The sequence below is a fragment of the Fukomys damarensis genome, unplaced genomic scaffold (genome assembly GCF_012274545.1).
Source record: "Fukomys damarensis isolate Sample0158 unplaced genomic scaffold, DMR_v1.0_HiC HiC_scaffold_33, whole genome shotgun sequence".
Taxonomy (NCBI): domain Eukaryota; kingdom Metazoa; phylum Chordata; class Mammalia; order Rodentia; family Bathyergidae; genus Fukomys; species Fukomys damarensis.
In genome coordinates, this window is record NW_022900945.1 from 49,242,351 (window position 1) to 49,249,523 (window position 7,173).

Genomic DNA, 7,173 nt, shown 5'->3' on the forward strand with positions numbered 1-7,173 from the left:
GTGCCCCAAACAGAAAACTTTCTTTTACTATTCTTTATTTGATTGTTATTTTTCCTTTTCTCTTTTACTTTTTTTAATTTTTAAATTCTTTGCTATTTTCCTCCTTTTATACATTTCTCCCCACACTTTTACTCCATTATTTTACTCTTTTTTAAGCATGTCCGTATATGTGTGCATCTCATCCTCTTGTCTTTTTTCCTCCCAATACAGTTTATAGAAAGTGATGCGTTTCTCCCATAACCCTCCAACTTTTATTTATATCACTTCATTTGATTCTTTCCTCTGTATCTTATTCATTCTCAATTTTCTTTCTCTTTCCTCTCCCCTTTTTCATTTGTCTCTCTAACTTTTTCTCTACGTTTATATCAGTCATAGAATCTTTTCCCATACCCATTTCTCACTACCAGTTTTGAAACCCATTTTCCCTGTTACCCTTCTAAGTATATAACATACTCTTACCATCATTAGTATCTCTCCCTCCCTAATTCCTCCTTACCATACCACAGAGGATTTAAAAAACAATTTTTTTTCTCTTCTTCTCCGGACTCTGATATTACCTGGTTCACAATCCCCTGGGCCTTAGATAAAATTACTGTTGAATGCTGTTTTTCTCCATTAGAGAGACACAGCCATCACATTTAGTGTACATTGACTGTAGGTCAAGATTTGGGTCGTTATGGTGGTTTCACTGTAACTGGATTTCTTCTCTAGGCTAAAGGGAGACCCCAAACAGGGTCTCAAGGTATGTGATTTCTCAACTACCACTGATAAATACCGCATGTAGCAGATTAGCCTGTTGCTAATATAGCTTGATTTGATTGCATGGGAATAATTGTGACTCAGTGGGAAGTTCTGTGCCAGTGAACCCATCTGCCAAATCCACCATCACACTCAGGGAAAGGAACCTCAAGAGTTTCTAACCCAAGAACTCAGACTCAATCAGATTCTGCAAGAATGCCCGCAACCTAGCGGAAAGACGTCCAGAGCCAAAGTAAGCCTCAGTAGTGTGGTAGGAATGTCATAGGGGCTATAGGGTGTGAGCGCTCAGACTCTGGCAAAGAAGCTATTTGGGAATCACATATGCAGTGCTTCACTGGAGTATAAATATTCCACATTAGACACCTTATAGTTTAAGTTTTTGTATGTTTCTTGATTTTCTTAGTAATGTGGGTTATGTTCTCTTACGATTTCTTGTGTTTATTTGGTTGCTACTTTTGTGCATTTATTGTCATTGGCTCTGATTTAAAAGGTGTCTAAGTTCTCTCCTTCATGTCCACACCCTATCTAGTTTCTTCACCTCATACTCCTGAGACAATGTTATTAACATATATCTCTATTTTTTAAACTTATAAAATCGTCCCCAGCTTCTAAATTCCCAATATTTAGCTCCCTGGAAGCCACTCCTATCTTCTCTAGTATTGTGCCAAAATCCCCCATGTTAGTTGTTTTGCTCTCATTGCTGAGACAAAATACCTAGCACCCAAAATAAAAAGGGAAGGGGCTTATTTGGATCACAGTTCATAGAGGTTTCAGCCCATAATCTGCTGGCTCCAAGACAGGAATGGCAATCAAGCCTCACAGAGGAGAAGCAACATGGCACACACAAGACAGCATAGGCAACAAGAGGGTTTAACAGCATTTTTCTACCCCTTTTATCTTTTTCAGACTACTAGTATTAGGGCAGTGCCAAACTAATCATTCACATGTAGCGGTTTAGTAATCATACTCCCTGAACCCCAGCATCACACATTCCAGATTCAACTACTTCTGAAAAAGAAAGTCTCATCCCATCTGCATGAGGCTTTGGGGGGACACAAACCACAACATTCCCCACCCTCAGGCTTTGGCTCTTCATATCTAACCTAGCGTATTATTTTCCCTATCAGCAAGTTCTGGCAAACACATTGCTTTCTTCAATTACAAAATAAGTCCCCTGTCTCCCACATCTCACCTTTCCGCCAACAAAATACCCTCTGAAAATTCTCAGTACTAACCCAAGTCAACTAAAAGTACTCCAATAAAATCAGACCCCACGTAAACCTTATCGTCTTATCTACCGCTATACCCCCTACAGACCTCCCCTACTCATCCAACCACCTTCTGTTTTCCTCACCCTCCCTCACCTACCTGATTGCAGAACAACCACAAATAAACTGTCATGGTGTGCATAGAGAACAGACAAAGGGGGAAGAGGAAGTGCAAAGACTATCACATAGAGAAGTGTTGTGAGATTGAATCTATGCATGCTGTTATAGAAAGTATTCTTTTGGCAAAACATAGGGACAGAGGTGAAATCACTTAAAGTAAATAACAGAAGGAATAACACTGACACTGGAAATACAAAGCTGAAAATTATTCACGGGGAGGCAATAGATAAGCCACAAAGTCTCTTCACTTCTTTGGTCCCCAACCTGCCGTAACCTCCATAAAGAGAAAAAAGGTGGAGAAAAAAGAAGGGATCATATATATTTAAAAAGTAGTAGGATGCTTTTTCAACAGATGGTGTCACTGTCGCATGGGAGACCTTGAGGATGTCGTAAAACACAGAAAAGCCACTAAACTTTCAGCCCTTGGAGAAGAAATTGAAAATGCATGTGCAGCAATCTCAATGACTAAACTCACCCAACCAGTAGTGCACCATACTAATAAATGTCTGGAAGCTAATAGCCACCACTTTGAGCATCTCTTGTAGTTGTGGAGGGCAAAGATATCTTGTGTTAATCTCATGATGTCTCAATAAATTTACTATTAAAATATTTATACAAGTTTTTTTTCTGAAATGTGTAAACATTTTTGGCAGACTCTGTCAATGAACAAATAAACAGAGATACACAGAGCAGAATGAGGAAGCAAGAAAATAGATGTCCACAACCCTTATGAAATATCCCAAGATGGAGTAAGGAGTCACAAAGGGAGAATAAAACAAGCAGAAATCTATGAATAGTTCACAGAAGAAGACATATGAAAAGCACAGATAAGTTCAAAGAGCAAATGAACCAAAAGTTCACAGCAATGTCAGTCAATATGCCCATGGTGAATTTGGGGGAAATAGGTAAAGAACTGGACAAGCTAACCTGAACAGTTCAAAATCTGAATAACAGATTCAGCCAAGATATGGAATCCTAGAAAATATGTCAGACAGAAATACCTGAGATAAAAAACTGTATAGAATTCATATACTGCACAAATGACCAATGTGAAGACAGAGTGTCTGATACTGAAGACAAAATGATGAATTACGATAAAGAGCTTAAAAAAGCCAAAAAGAAAATAAGAGAACAGGAGAAGACCATCCAACAGTTATTACATTACAACAAGAGATCAAATATAACACTAATGAAAGTTAGAAGAAAAACTAGAAGATACCACAGATAGATTCCCTAACATGCTTATAAAAATTATTTCCAAATATAAGAAAATACTTTAAAACACAAATAAATGATGCTTATAGAACACCAAGGAATTACTATGAAAGAAGTTCACTAAGGTATATCCTTATTAAATTACCAGAACCATTACCACTCCTCTTCGATATAGTTCTACAAACATTAGCCACAGCAATTACACAAGACAAAGAAATTAAAGCAATAAAGATAGGAAAGAAACAAGTTAAACTGTCATTATTTGCTGACGATATGATACTCTACATTGAAGACCCAAAAAATTCCACCAAAAGACTTCTAGACTTAATTGACACTTTTAGCAGACTAGCTGGATACAAGGTCAACACCCCCAAATCAGTAGCCTTCTTGTACACAAATAACAGACTCACTGAGAGAGAAATTAGGGAAAAAAACTCTCTTCACCATAGCATCCAAAAAAAAATGAAGTATCTAGGAATCAGTCTAATGAAAGAAGCCAAAGACCTCTACACTGAAAACTACAGCACTCTGAAAAAAGAGATTGAAGAGGATATAAGAAAATAGAAAGATATCCCCTGCTCCTGGGTAGGAAGAATCAACATAGTGAAAATGGCCATACTACCAAAACCGCTATACAGACTCAATGCAATGCCAATTGAAATTTCAACACTATATTTCACAGAACTAGAAAGAAGAATCCAAAAATTCATTTGGAACCAGAAGAGACCTGGAATGGCAAAAGCCATCCTAGGCAACAGAGCCATGGCAATGCTATAACTATTCCCAATTTGAAACTATGCTACAAAGCCACTGTGATTAAAAAAAAAAAAAAGCAGCATGGTATTAGCTAAAAACAGACCTGAACATCAGTGGAATAGATTGGGATCTTGTACCTTTACGTGACAGGTCTTGGTTCTCATTTTTTCCCCTTGTCCCTGCCCTCCCTTCACCCCCTCCTGCCTCCCCATTTGCAAACATTTTATTTCCATGTTTTCATTTTCTCCTATTTTTTTCTTTCCCTTATTACCCTTCCCCTACCCTTCCCACTTTCTCTACACCTTTAGCCCCTTTCTTCCCATTTCACAGTGTCAGTTCTCTCATTAGGATCTTATGTACTATTATAGTTTATTCACACCAGAGAAACTATTCAGCATTTACACATGTGTGACTTCTTTATTTCACTTAGGAGTACAACCTCAGTATGTATACATTTTCCTATGAATGAATCTAATTTCTCATTCTTTATGGCTGAGTAGTATTCCATTTTATAGAAAAACCACATCTTCTTAATCCAGTCTCTAACTGATGGGAAATGGGCTGTTTCCAAGTTTTAGCGATTACAAACTGTGGCACTATAAACATGGGTATGCATATATCCCTCTGGTATGATTCTTTTAATTCTTTTGGAAAGATACCCAGCAGAGGGATGGCTGGGTCAAATGGAACCTCTAGTCCCAGTTCTTTGAGGTATCTCCATATTGATTTCCATAGTGGTTGCACCAGTCTGCACTCCCACCAACAATGGAGAAGGCTTCCTTTCTCCCCACAACCCTGCCAACATTTGTTATTGAGTGATTTCTTGATAGCAGCCATTCTTTGTGGGGTGAGGTGGAATCTCAGTGTTGTTTTCATCTGCATCTCTTGAATGACTAGTGATGTGAAACCTTTTTTCATATATTTACTTGCTGCTTTTACTTCTCTGTCTGAGAAACGCCTGTTCATTTCAGATGCCCATTTTTGAATCAGGTCCTTATATTTGGGGGGGCTGATTGTTTTGAGTTCTTTATGTATTCTAGATAAGAGTCCTTTGTCTGAGAAGCAGCTGGTAAAAGTTTTTTCCCGCATTGTAGGTTGTCTCTTAGTTCTGTTGATGGTTTGTTTTGCAATCCAGAAGCTTTTTAATAAGATTAGATCCCACTTGTTGATTCTTTGTGCTAGTTCCCATGCTACTGAGGATTTGTTCATAAAGTCTTTTCCTATGCAAATGTCTTCCAGAGTTCTGCCTGACTTATCTTCCAAAAAGTTTAGTGTTTCTGTTTTAATATTTAGATATTTCATCCACTTGAGTTTTAATTTAGTGCATGGTGAAAGATAAGGATCTAGTTTTAATCTTTAGCAGGTTGAGATCCAGTTTTTCCAACACCATTTATTAAAGAGGCTGTCTTTGCTCCAGTGGGGATGGTCAGCTCCTTTGTCAAAGGTGATGTAGCTGAGTGCATCTGGAGTTGTTTTTGTGTCTTCCAATCTGTTCCACTGATCCTCAGGTCTGTTTCTTGGCCGGTACCATGCTGTTTTTAATCACAGTGGCTTTGTAGTATAGTTTCAAATTGGAAATCATTATGCCATTGCCATGTCTCTGTTGCCTAGGATGGCTTTTGCCATTCTAGATCTCTTCTGGTTCCAAATGAATTTTTGGATTCTTCTTTCTAATTCTGTGAAATATAGTGTTGGAATTTCAATTGGCATTGCATTGAGTCTGTATAGCAGTTTTGGTAGTATGGCCATTTTCACTATGTTGATTCTTCCTACCCAGGAGCAGGGGATATCTTTCTATTTTCTTATATCCTCTTCAATCTCTTTTTTCAGAGTGCTGTAGTTTTCAGCGTAGAGGTCTTTGGCTTCTTTCATTAGATTGATTCCTAGATACTTCATTTTTTTTGGATGCTATGGTGAAGGGAGTTGTTTCCCTAATTTCTCTCTCAGTGAGTCTGTTATTTGTGTACAAGAAGGCTACTGATTTTGAGGTTTTGACCTTGTATCCAGCTAGTCTGCTAAAAGTGTCAATTAAGTCTAGAAGTCTTTTGGTGGAATTTTTTGGGTCTTCAAAGTAGAGTATCATATCGTCAGCAAATAATGACAGTTTAACTTGTTTCTTTCCTATCTTTATTGCTTTAATTTCTTTGTCTTGTGTAATTGCTGTGGCTAATGTTTGTAGAACTATATTGAAGAGGAGTAGTGACAGTGGGCATCCTTGTGTTGTTCCTGATTTTAACGTGAAGCTTTTCAATTTTGGGCCATTTAATATGATGTTGGCTGTTGATGTTTCATAGACACCCTTTATGATGTTGAGACATAGACCATCTATTCCAATTTTTGCAGGGTTTTATCATGAATGCGTGTTGAATTTTGTGAAATGCTTTTCTGCATCTATCAAGAGGCTCATATGGTTTTTGTCCTTGACTCTGTTACTATAGTGCTTTACATTTATTGACTTATGTATGTTGAACCATCCTCACATCCCTGAAATAAATGTGACTTGGTCAGGATGTATGATCTTCTTGATGATCCTTTGTATTCTGTTTGCTAGTATCTTATTAAGGATTTTTGCATCTATATTAATTAAGGAGATTGGCCCGTAGTTCTCTTTTTTAGTTACATCTTTCCCTGGTTTGGGAATCAAAGTGATACTTGCTTTCTGGAATGAATTTGGAAGTACAGCTTCCCTTTCAATTTCATTGAAAAGTTTGAAGAGTAATGGCAGTAGTTCTTCTCTAAATGTCTTGTACAATTCAGCAGTGAATCTATCAGGACCTAGGCTTTTCTTTGTTGGTAAATTTTTAATTACATTTTCAACTTCACTGATTGTAATTGGGGTGTTTAAAATGTTTTTATCCTCTTTGCTCAACTTTGGTAATTCATGAGTATATAGAAATCTGTCCATTTCTTCTGTGTTTTCCATTTCATTTGAGTACCTGTTCTCAAAGTAGGTGTTAATGATCCTCTAGATTTCTGTTGGATCTGTTGTGACTTTGCCTTTTTCATTCCTGATTGCATGGATCTGAGCCTTTTCTTTCCCTTTTTTTTTTTTTTT